The sequence below is a fragment of the Gasterosteus aculeatus genome, chromosome 17 (genome assembly GCF_964276395.1).
Source record: "Gasterosteus aculeatus chromosome 17, fGasAcu3.hap1.1, whole genome shotgun sequence".
NCBI lineage: Eukaryota > Metazoa > Chordata > Actinopteri > Perciformes > Gasterosteidae > Gasterosteus > Gasterosteus aculeatus.
In genome coordinates, this window is record NC_135705.1 from 5,283,187 (window position 1) to 5,296,246 (window position 13,060).

The 13,060-nt window shown below is 41.1% G+C and overlaps 1 long non-coding RNA gene across 1 annotated transcript in view; it reads right to left on the reverse strand.

Annotated features, from left to right (window-relative positions):
- Positions 1-845: 845 nt before the first annotated feature.
- Positions 846-13,060, reverse strand: part of LOC144389001 (uncharacterized) — a 34,577-nt gene continuing 22,362 nt past the window's right edge. Inside the window, exon 3 of the long non-coding RNA XR_013453318.1 lies at positions 846-968. This is a non-coding gene — a long non-coding RNA (uncharacterized LOC144389001). The remainder of the gene's footprint in view (positions 969-13,060) is intronic.

Sequence of the window (13,060 nt, forward strand, 5' to 3'; positions counted from 1 at the left end):
ATAAAGGGAGCTGTTGTTGGTGTCATTTTCCTAGCTTTAGTTTGTGTCTGTATGTGTGTGTGTGTGTGTGTGTGTGTGTGTGTGTGTTTGTTAAAAAGTTATAAGTTGAACAATTAAATGATCTGTTCATTATTTATTGTGCAAGTTGCCCATAACCTTGCTGTATCTACAAGACTCCTGCAGGACGTCCGCTGGCTATTTCTGATTCCACACAAACACACACACAGACACACACACGCACACACGCATATACATGCAATGGCAGATGGTGTAAACAAATAACACGTATAATCTTGAAGATCGGATCCTTCAGTTAGATATTAACCTGGATTGACAAAGACCTGACACAGGACTAGACGTATTAGGAGAAGGAGCGCCCTGTGAGGGATCTGAAATGACTGACTCTGCAGTTTTGGGGTATGGGAGTATTCCACATACTGCAGTCAAACACTAATGAGGACAAATACTGAGTGAATCACAGATGGAATGGAAACATTGCGTGTGTCCCTATCTCCCTTTCTATTTAATAGATTCGGCTTTAACTGATTCATTTTATTAGTGTAATCGCCCACATGTAACATAACTGTTGTGTTGTGCACATTTCTCGTGAATTTAATGGATTGATTGATGATAATGGATCCCATTCATGCATTTATTCAGAAATATACAGTATGCAGTTGTGATGTTTTTCTCAAAGTTGATTATGTAGTTCATCATCTGTGATGCATAGGAGTAATTTTTATTATTGGGGCTAACTTCCTCAGCCAAAGCACGTAAGTGTGCTAGATGTAAGATAAGCAGACATTATTACCTCGAAAACCACGACATATGCAAATAAAAGACTCACCATCCGTTAGCCAGATGACCTTGTTGGCACTCTGTGCCACTGATGGCTTTCAGGTCCTTCGGGTTGTCTTTAAGCCATCGCACATTAGTCTCTCTTCAGGTCTGTGGCTCCGCTCCAACCTCTGAAAAATAAAACAGACCCTGGAGTCAACTTCCAGTTGCAATAAATACATTTCATTAGGTAAATACATTAGGTGACAGTTGGGTAGTTAGAAAACAGGGATGGAGAGATAGAAGGAGTAGGCAATTTGCTAATGGAACATTGAGAAAAATGGTGTGGACCTATCTCAGGAAATGATAACAGAAGAGGCCAAAGAAAAATAACCCCAGTCTGTCTGGAGAGAGCGAGAGTGAGCTATAAGGGCAGGAGGTAAAGTGGTTTTAAAAAACACCATCATTAACTGTCAACTTCATCTCAGGTGTAAGGCTTTAGCGCGAGGGTTGGGGGAGGGAAGGAGGCACTATATTTTCCCCTGAGATCATTCAATAGCCTGCAATCTTCATTTAATTACCTGCTTTACATCTCCAAACCAACTCCTCCGGAACTCCCCTCCTACTCCCTCACAGCGAGTATAACATGCAGTGGTCCACGGAGACTGCAGCGAAGCCATTTAGCTTTGTTAATTAAAGTCCAACTTGAGTCTAATCACCCAAACTATGTCATGACGATGGCATTACAAAACAGCTTTCTACTGAAACCCAGTTGCCATGTAACTGTGTGTCCAGATTACAAGCTAGGAGCTCCGTCAGCAAGATGAAGCTCCAGGATTTAGGCGTCTTAACTCGCTGGAACACGTTTTACAATCTCTCTTGACCGGCTCCGTGGAGGTCTTTTGAACCGGGTGGATGTTTGGCTCGCTGAAATGGGAGCTGTTGCAAACCCTCACGATGTCTTAAGGCATCGCACATCCATTCTGCATCTCTCAACCCCTACACACAGCAGACAGTGCTCCCAGGTGGTGTGAGCATATTCGGATATTACAAACACATTCATTAGCTCGGCTGTTTTTGGTTAGCCGGTTTCAAAAACTACATCCCAATTTTTATGAAAGTGGGTGGAAGGATGTAACATTGGGAAAGGAAGAACCCATTACATTTTTACAGCAGATTCAAATCAAGTGGTGCACACACACATTGTTTTTTACTTATGAACACGGCCTTGGCGGAGTTCTGAGTATCCTTCTGGTGTTACACGATTCATTACAGTTTAGAGAAGCTGTGAAAGAATTTGTCAAAATGTATTTTAATCAAGGTAAACAGCAATGCAATCACAAGAGGCTGATATACTTTGTTATTGAACAGTAGAAACCACTGCAGCACAAACTAACCCGGCAACAACATTCTGAATGAAATTCCATTTCCGTGAGGCTGTGTCGGAGATATGATGATACTCTGCTCTTTGACGGTGCGTTGTTTGTAATGTTGTTTAATCAGATTATATTCTTCTGCGGGATCACGTTATAATATGCAAAACAAGCTGTAGAGACTCACTGCATGTAACACAATGCTGTGACCCAGTCACACTGCTGCTTACTACCGTCATTAAAGACTACTGTAGGCAATACGACACGCCTGGTTAGTCGTCTTTCTAATAGTCTGTCATGTAATCTGAGAACACAGGTGATTTAGATCGAGATGATAAGTGGCCATGATCAATAAAAAACAACAGGCAACGACGGATCACATTTAACCCCATTTAATCAACTGAGTGGACACACTTATGAAAACACAAGAACAAAGCATATGATAATAAAAGGTAAGGAAATGGAAAGATACTGAAACCTTTAATACCTGTTGCCAGGCAATATATGTATATATAATAAATATATATGTAATATTTTTATAATTAAAAAAGATTTTTCTTATTTTCTTCCATTCTCACCCTGTTAAACACACATTTGTGATGCAACACAAAAAAAAAATAATATATATATATATATATATATATATATATATATATATATATATATATATATATATGAAAAGGTAAACGCAAGCAGGGCCTACATACAGTGTGGTGGTTTAACATTTAAGTAAGATGAAAAGTCCAATCGTGTGTAAAAGTAAACAAAAGGCATCTTCTGCAGCTTTTTGCTGAATGGAAGCACGGGGCCTTGAGGGGGAACTGAAGCTCTGAACTTAACTTTAATTAAACATCAATATGTTGCAGTGCCGATCCCTCACTGTGCCAGAAATGGTTCCAATGTTCGTTTGTTTTTTTGTACATGTTTTACTCCCACTCAATCTTACATTCTTATTTCATTGTTTTTTTCCCTGTTTCTGTGATACTGGAGTATCTTTCATGATCTAGTCTCATTTTAAGGTATAATTGACCTTTTTCAACAGCAATTTGCAATAGTTTTGTCTGCAATTTCAAAGAAATGATACAGCGGTCACTACATCAATGTGAAAAATGTCTGTTATTCATCATCAGTTTTTATTCACACCTTTTTAAGTAGGACAATTCAGGGCTTATTGACTTACATTTATTTCTCAGAGGCGTAAGCTTACATTATATTTAACCCCAGTCTTTACCCTGAAGTATGATGATATCCTTAATAAAAGCATTCTACAATATTCATCTGTCTATCCGTTTTGGCGCCGGATGGAAAGCGAGTATACCTACAATGTGGGTGCATCGGTCACCCAAAGGGAATAATCCAACTACACAAGCTCACACACACACATATTCAGACGGTAACGGCTTTTCTACTTGCTTTCTCGCTGCTGATCATTAGTCCAGCTGAACAGATGTGCCCTTTGGGGTCAAGTCAGGTGACAGAACACCGTCCGGACTATAATTGAGCCTTTTGTAGCTGGATCCCACGAAGAACGACTTGTGCTTTGCGATGGTAATTTGGTAAGATGATAAGTTCTGTTGTTGTGCAAAAATACTGTATGAAATAGTACGTGTCTTTTTAGTCAGATCGTTTTTTTCCGCTGGCCTTCCTTAAGTAAAAAAAAAGAAAGTCCACCAAAACATGTAATTTTTTAGGAAACTGTTTTGAGTGTAGTTGTGCGCAGAAATTACCTTCAGTTTTCCAAGTAGGATATTTTTACCTTTGTTGTTCAGTATAAAAAGCATTTTAAATGACTCCAGATGAATGCAATGAAAACAACTCTGCCAGATCATTGATGATATGATGATTTATGGTTTAACACCATCTTTAAAACCAGGCTACCAAGGGGGTCAAACACAAATAAACTGATCTTCCAGAGCATACGTCTTTATCCCTCCCCTTAGGTCTTTATTTTTCGTTCAATTAATCATTTAAGCCCCCCCCCAGAGACCGCGTGACGTGGTCTTCTGTGAAGCAAACAGCACAGATCCCATGCAGCGTCTCCACCTCCCAGTACTTTCAGCAGCACACACTGTGGCTCCAAGGCAGTTTTGCAGAGTCTATTTATACAGAGTCCTAAAACAAGGTATTCATGACCCCCCCCCCCCCCTCCCTCCCCCCCGCCAACTCCCGTCAGCAGCTTTAGACGACAATGCTCACAAGCCACCATAAGGTTGTTCAATATAATCTTTTAATCGCTCCGCCGGCAACTGCATGTCTCCGGATGAGGTGGGGGGGGGGGAAGCCAGCGGGGTGGGGGGGGGGGGGGGAGGTGGGGTGTGCAAACTTCTGCAGATATCTGATACGATTCTCAAACACCAAACAGAAAACACACTCAAGCTCATGCAGACGTGCACACACTGTCCCACTCCACTCCCACCCCGGCCCGAGAGTGGCGACGGCGCAGCCGCATGTATCGTTGGGTATTAACAGATCAGCACAGAGCAGCAGCCGCCCTGCTTTATAGTCTTTTCCTGAGGTAGTGCTTCAGAAGGCTGCTGCAGAGCAGGATAAATGCACAGAAATCCCTCGGGCCCAGCGCCTCCTCAGCTCCACTCAGCTCTCTTTTTGCTGCCCCCTCCTCCTCCTCCTTTCCACGCTTATCCCCACTTTCCTCCCATCCCTCATTATTTCTACCCCCCCCCCCTCTTTTTCCCCTCAGTATCCCAATGCTTTCTGTCCTATCTGTCCCCCTGCTTCCCTCTGGCCGTTCACATAATTCTCCTCTCTGCGTCTCTCCTTATCCTTCTCCACTCCCATTTCGTGTCCATCCTTCTCTGCATCTTTTACCCTCATCACGCTGTCTTCCTCTCGACTTCAGTAATGAACGAAACGTGCAGCCCACCTTAGTCAATTGGTGAGTAAAGAACTGATAGTTACGTGTGGAAACCTCAGTGCTGTCAACGCAGGCTGAGCTCTTTCATTGGGCCTATCAACCCCTGGACGCTCGTCTCAGTGTCTTTGTTTCCAGAGAGACGCTGCGCTCCACAATCCTCATCCATCACGTCTGAATTGAATTCTGAGGAAACTGGTTCATGTGCATTTAGGTCTAAAGTACCCACTTGATTGGAGATGTTAACAGTTCTACATTTAGAATGGATTAAAACCTCATGAACAAACAAGTCAACTCCGCTCTGTGATGCATTTAGCAAGAAGAAGTTTGGTAGAATAATTAGTCCCAAAATGTCTAACTGGTTTTGAAGATTCAAAACAACTCAGGCAAGTTCTCTGAGTCCGCATAATGACGGTCATAGCCATGTCCGATATTGGGTGATTTTCTTATTGGACATTGAAGCTGCTCTGGACGGAGTCCCCGCACGTCAGGGGTGACTGCATTTAATTGAAATACTAAACCATAACAAGAATGCTTCTGAGTTAACTCAATTATCGGTGTACGAAAATAATACACAACTCACATTATGTTTTGTGAATTCTCAGAGGAAGCGACTTGAAAAGTGCATCAAAGCTTCTGTTTCGTACAAATATTGACTTTTCAGAAACGGGAAATTGACAGTTACCCCACAATCTCCCCATCTGACATTTCACTGTCAGTCAGTCAGTCACTCAGGATTCCACAATTCAAAGAGAGTCTTTTACAGTAAACATATTGCATGTCTAACCAGACATGCTATGAGTCCATAATATGCAGTTTAAAAAAAAAATCAGCTGTTCATTGTAAGAGTAAAACATTTGTGATGACACAACAAAAGAACCCGTTGAGGGGACGTGGGTGTGACTTGCCGGTGACGATCCGTGTTAAAGACTAGAAGACTGCTTAAATTATGTAACACACGCATACAGGCCTGAATCTTGCGTCGCCATTCACGCAGACGGAATGACGGATGAGCTCCCAGACGGACTGACAGGGAAGACCAGGGAGGGGTAAGTAGGCTGAATCCAAATTAAGCAGATCGGAGCTCACTGTGAGTTAATCTGGTTATGTGGATAAAGGACTTCCCTGTGGCAAAAAAACACGGCGAGTTGTGACTTGAATGTGTGCGCGTTTGTGTGTGCGTTTGTGTTTCTGGTAAAAAAAAAAAAAAGCGGGCACGTGCTCCAAAAAGGCAGAAGTGTATTGATCTGTTAGCCGTAACTGCGCATTTTGTTGACAGGCTGTCAGATCTGACATGTCTAACAGAGCCTTCACCCAGGTATTTTGTTTGTTTCCCCCGTTTGTCGGCACATTCTGTGGCTCCTGTTCGTGGGATTTATTTTGTGCCATTGACTTTTTGTGTGTTCGCGTGAGAAGATGTGAGTGCTATTCTGCTAGCAAGTATGTCGAGCTATGTGTGAGGTGGGTGGCGCTGCCAAAATAAGTGTGTTGCGGCAAGTGGCATTTTTTGAAGAGCCCATCACACCAAATGAATCAAAAATACCACTTCAAACCGCAGAAAAACAAAACCAGTATCCAACAAATCTCATCTCTCTTATCAAGCAAATGTATGTTTGCTATACCAACCACAATAAATAAAGGAAGACCAATGCATTTGATGAAATTAACTCTCAAAGACGAAACATTTTGAGAAAAAAAAAATGAATACAAATTCAATCATTTCTGTGCACACTGGCTGCATATCAAAGAGAATGGGGAGTATGGGAGGGGCTGGTGTAGAAGGCCAAGAGATTTAAGTCTGAAATAAGCTTCAACTTCAAACAACTCTTGATTTCCATTAAATGCTTTCACAACACGGTTGAGCTAAAGTATGCACGCAATGAAAACGCATTATTTAGTACTGAGAAAGGGAATAGGAAAAGCTCTACAGTGAGTCAAGAAGACCGAGGCAGAGGAAGGGCAATTTATTTTGCCTTCTGCAGTTGGCACAAGGCTCTCCTGTGCAGAGCAGAGAAATAAAAGAAACATGACAAAGAGTATCTGGTGGAAGTGAGAGAATACTTCTTTATGATAACGCGATCAGAAGAAGGAAAAGGTTCTCTTAGCTGCTCGGGGTTATTCTTAATCTGTGCACGGAGCCGGACTGACGGGAAGTCCTGTTGGATCGGTCCAATACAGTGAGGCAGAAGACTGAAAATGTTCAGTGTTGATATTTAAAAAGCCACGGTATATTTTCCCATATTACAAAGACAAATCATTGACACAAAGATTATAACTGTTTGCAAAGTATTTCAGTTATCTTTTTATGTTACAGCCGAGGTAACTACGGATGCTAATTCAGAAGTTCCTGTGTCCTGCCGCTGATTTAAGAGAAAGGCGTTAGCTAGGAAGTTCGCCACAATGTTGGTCCACACACATGTGGGTTGGACTTACCTTTAAAATGGGAATAGACTCTCGTTTTAGTGTTAAGCTGTTTTTTAACTGGTAGCAATAGATTAACATCTTTATCATCGTTATATTTACAGTTTTAAAATGTTTTTTAACATCGCATTATACAGGCATGGGAGTTCAAAGATAGCAAATTAAATTCATATTTACGATTTGACCAACAATTGTTTTAATCGAGTTTGAACAAGATGAACATACCATATGAGGTTATATTTCAAAAACATGACACAATCAACCTCCAAAAAACAACTGTACAATGTGGTCTGTACACACAGATCAATAAAACATCTTGGGAATGGTATTGATGCATGATGAGCTATAGCGGACACCTGTGCACACCAGATATACACAATGTCTGACATCACTCATACCTGCTTTGAATTGAGAAGACATACATCCATTTGATGAACTATTTTCTCGCTGTTTGTCTCTTTCTTTGGTTCTCCGTCTTTTGTACACATACATTTTTTTTTGCTAAAGACAGTTACCAATAGGCAATTGTCTTGAAAAATGTGACTCTCGGCATGAACAGAAACAATCTTGTTTTTTTGCGACCTTTTGTACAAAACATGTTCAAATAAAGGAAAGTAAAGGATGAAAAGAATGTGTTAGTAGAAGAGGAGCACTGTATATTTCCCTGTTTTCGTGTGTTCATCCCCTTTGTTTATTGACATAAAAAATCATTTTAACATTATATTATGGCATAAATAAGTAAAAACATGCTTAGTAAAATATTGAGCCACCATAGTGAAGATGACTTTTAAAAGACTTGCTGTGCATTTACTAAGAGAAATAATTAGTGACAAAGAACCCTTTTTTATCAGGAATTAATCAAACTTCCATCCCATAATAACAATCCTTGTGATGGGAAAATTTAATTACCAAAGTTTCATTTTGTTTAACAGTTGTGTAATGCAATCCTAAATACAGCAACAAAAAACAGAAAACGAGCGATTACATCAAGATGGAGATTAGATTACATTTTACAATTGACTCTTTAGGATTGGGTGCGAAGCAATGTCACAACAAAACAGAATGATCTGATGATGCCTTAATTTGATTAATAGCATTTTATTAAATCACATTTAACAGCTTGTTTCCCAACGTCAACTATTCTTTTTTGCTCCAGCACTTGAAAATAACTACTGAAAGTGAACATGTAGGTTTGTCTTTCGCTTACAAATGGGTTACTATTAAACATTTGATCCGTGCCATTTTATACTTACGGCTTTGTTCGATTGTTGGGGATCAGACTTATTTTGGAACTATCCCCAAGCTGCTTTTACCCTGGTTGGATCAGCCCCGTCTGTAACGGACCACTTACTCACAATCAGAAAGAAGAAGAACAGGAAATACAGGAGACCCCCCCCTCCCCCACACTGCCTCATCATCAGAGCGGGAGGCCCCTCTGAATAGATGGCAGGTGAATATTCAAAGCTGCTTCCCTTCGTCTCTTTAATAGGAAGTAACTGCTTTTCACAGAAGGAAACATATTATCCTCCTGTGAGAACTTCAGGCTGACTCCTTTTCTGACCCAGAGGGAGGCGGATAAACCTCAATCAATAACCGGACCCACGCCGGCTGCAGCAAGGGTGGTCAGATCCCGTACATATGGATTATGTAACTGGGTGCAGAGATGGTCACAACATTACAGATAAGCACTCTTGTGAAGAAAGATACTCGGCTAAAAGTTTCTGACCTTTAAAAGGCCGTTGGAAATGTGACATTTAACAATGACATTATGATGGGATTGTCTCTGAAAAATAAGGCTTTGTAGCCGCATCTTAGGTACATGAGTAAATTAGAAACACGTTTATTGATTACTGTAAAATAATTGTTTACCAAACACAGTTTTCTGAAATAGTTTTTAATTTTAAATTAGCCTGATGTGAGTTAACGGGATTTAGTTTGACTTGATAACGGGACCTTAGCCTGAATAAGCCACATCGGGCCCTGGTCTGTGTTACCAAGCTTCCATTACTGTCTCCCACAATCAGTCAGATGGAAATAGGTTGCCCCACAACCATTTTATCTGATTTCACACCAGCGCACAGCTCCAACCCAGATAGACCTGGATGATTGTTCAGATATAGAGGTACAATTTCTAGTCTGAGAATGATAAGGGTACTACAGCACAGGGGTATTTTATTGAAATTCAACGCTGTCCATTTAGAGAGAATTTCCTAATAATACTAACCTGATCTATTCAGTGCCATAATTATTGAAGTGGCCTAGTTGTCATGTTAACAGCAACTGTCAGAGAAGATACATTGAATAATAATTCATTATTTTCTTTTAGTTTTAAAAATGAACGGGAAAAAAAGTAAATTATTGTTCATTCGTTTCAAGTAAAACAAGGAATTCATTTTTTAGTAAATTACAGAAAGTTTTTGACAAATGTTTATTCTAAAATAATGTATTATTAATTTAAGAAAAATGACTGAATTTGGTTTCCCTGCAGCTTTAAAGTCAGTTCATACAGACATGAAGGGACATCAACCAAAAGAGCCCAGATTGTATATTCTTCTCATCTTCTCAAAAGAAAAATATGTGTGTGGGGCTTTATCTTAATTTATTGAAAACACTTTTTTTCATTTGAAGCCACTTTATTCAGCTTCATTTGCATCCACGTTTCCAGCATTGTTGGGCATTTAATTGACGCGCGTTCAATCACATGTGGTCCTTTGCTTAATATTCAACAGCATATGTGCTCTAAAGATTCGCCCTTCGGTTTCTTGTAGTCCAGCTTCATATCATCGCTTTAAACAATCCGCGCGGTCTCTGAACATATGAGACCTTCTGGTTCTGATCTGCCCGGGGGAACAATCTGGCCTCGCTGACCACATTCCTCTTTGTGAAATGACTTCCCTGTCTGATGTTATTCTGTACCGACTACTCGGCCTGTCGCTTCTTCTCTCCCCTGCCTGTGGAGATCTCACTCCAGTCTGGAAGAGAATACAAACATTTGTTTGGCTCAGTAACTGGTCGTTTTTGTTTTTTTTGCCTAGATCGCTGAACGAGTGCCATAAACATAGAAAAGATGCAAATGTTATAATAGAAGTGTTATAGTTCTCAATGATCCATTCATTTTAGGTCCAGGTTCAGATAGGACACCTATAAGTGACCCCTGCGCTACACAAAACACAAACAAACCAGTTATTTGTTGCAGCTTGTGCGGATTATGCATAGAGTGGATTATTAAAGCCATGCCTTTCTGTGGAATCAGTTTTTAAATAATTACAGAATTAATACGTACGACTAGTTGAAATGCTTTGTCATGTTTTCTTTGTAACCAAACTAACCAAAGAGGACTACGGAAGATTCATCTTTTTAATCTACACGGGTCACATTGGAATAAAACGGCAAACCAGGCGACACTTTCCGATTATATGAAGAAAATGTTCGACACCTTTTCACGTTGCCCTGCCTCCTCGGCGAAGAGAGACTTGTGCTCAGTACTGATGTGCAAACGATGATGGTTCAATTCAGCCGGATGGTTTGGAGAAACGCTCCCGTCTTGAAAGCTTCTACGAATGGCTGTCGAACAGAAGACGTGTCAGACATGTGCTTCCAGTTTGATTGTCTGAGGGCCTCCTCGTTATGCCTCCCTGCCTGTGTCTTTGTCTCCCGGTCTCGGGAAACTGTCTGTCTTCCTCAGCCTTCTGAAAGTTAAAAGCGAAGAACGGCTAAATGAAAATGCCGTTGAAACCACTTGGCCACCCTAATGCTCATGGACGTTATTGATTTCACATGCCGCCTGCGAACCTCACAGCTCTGTGGAATGAGGGAAGAGCCGCTTTCTCCCCTTGGAGGTGGTCGGAACAGTCAGCTGCAACAGACACATGGATCTGCACCCGTCCTGCCTTACACACACACACACACACACACACACACACACACACACACACACACACATGTATGTACACACACATGCCCCACTGAGGGCTGAAATAGCTCAACGTTCAAAAAGCGCAAGTGACCAAAGCTCAAACTTCAAACTCTTCGCACATCAAGCCCTGCCAGTCGCAGAGTAGAGAAACTTCCAGACGGCACAGCGAGTGTCTGCCTTCCTGCTTGGCCTCTTTTCTCTCATGCCGGCCAGAGGCTCCGACCTTGTGTGATGTCCTCCAACGAACTGGCTCCTCAGACGAATCCTCCCACTTGATGAAAGAATGTCACTAGTTAGCCACCGCCATCAGCTGCGGCCCGGTTCTAATGCAGCCCGAGAGAGAACTTTGCCCCCTAATGCAAAGAGTGTTACGCTGTCAACTGAGCAAATAAGAGAGTTCAGCAGGTCCCCCGACAATGTTCCAACGGTATTAGACCATTCCACAGCGTTGTCATAAAGGAACGCCGCTGAAATGCACAGGAATTACACACAGTGGAGCTCGTTTTTCACTGTAAAACCTTCAAAACGGGGCGAATAGGGAGGACTGATGGGAAAAGCTGAAAAATGTGCAGATTACAAGACTTGCTGGCTGCAGTAAGGTGAAACAAAATAGCTCACCATACCTGTTAGAGACTATGCTTTATCAGTACGGTGATCGGGTTAATGATAAAACTACCGAGAAAATCATAAATATCATACATATCATAACTAATAAAAATAAGTTCTGAAACCTTTTAAAAACCTGAGTGAAAAGATCATTATCATTATAAGTGTTAGTGTTGAAACATGTTGTAAATTGGTGCTTGAACCGCTTTAGAATTAGATTACGGTTAAATTAAAATGATAACCACAAGAACCTCATTACCGGTGTCACTGCGCTCCATTATCCAATTACTTTGGTCAGAACTGGCACATGTTGAAATGTGCATGGCCGGATTTCTCACAGTCTGCCAACATTTGAAATATGTCTCTCCTGTCAGACTTCACCGCAGTGGGAACAAAGCGTTAGAGAGCAAAAGCAGATGCTGCTTCGGTGTCAAAGTGTCGACTCTGGAGGAAAATTCATGTCACCTTCGTCATTAAGTTTTCATCCTCACATTGTGATGGACGGACCTGGGACTATTTTTCTAAAACTCTGACCGTTCGATAGAAAAAAGAAGTGCTCTGGTTGACCATGCATGGACTAGCATTCATCAACCCATCCGAATGGAGCCTTCCGTTCACAGAGAAAGCTCCATAAATGCCCGGACCGCCTGTGGATGCAACATTATGAAGAAGATGACGGATGTACTGTATAGGTGTCTCAGTATTCCCTGCTTTTTGGACTCTGTTGTAAACCTTAATGCACATTGTCAACAATCCCTTCTGTTTTTGACATTCAGTTTAATCTTATTGGAAGTAAAAACAATATTTTAAATATAAAATATTTGAACAAATGCCATTTAACCAAGCGATTCGGCTCACGTCGAATGGATAACTAACTGGATTAGAGTTATTATCCTGAGGGTGGTGGTGAAACGGTGCATCCCAAATTGGAAGATTTAAGCATCACATTGTTCTATGTATATGTGCTACTACATATACTTAACCCTAACAAACAATCCGAGACCATTGTAAACACACTTGCTAGCATTGTCATACTAATAATCACCCGCTGTAGTTTTTTCTTTCCTTACGGCGGTTGATTCATCGTTACATTCTGCT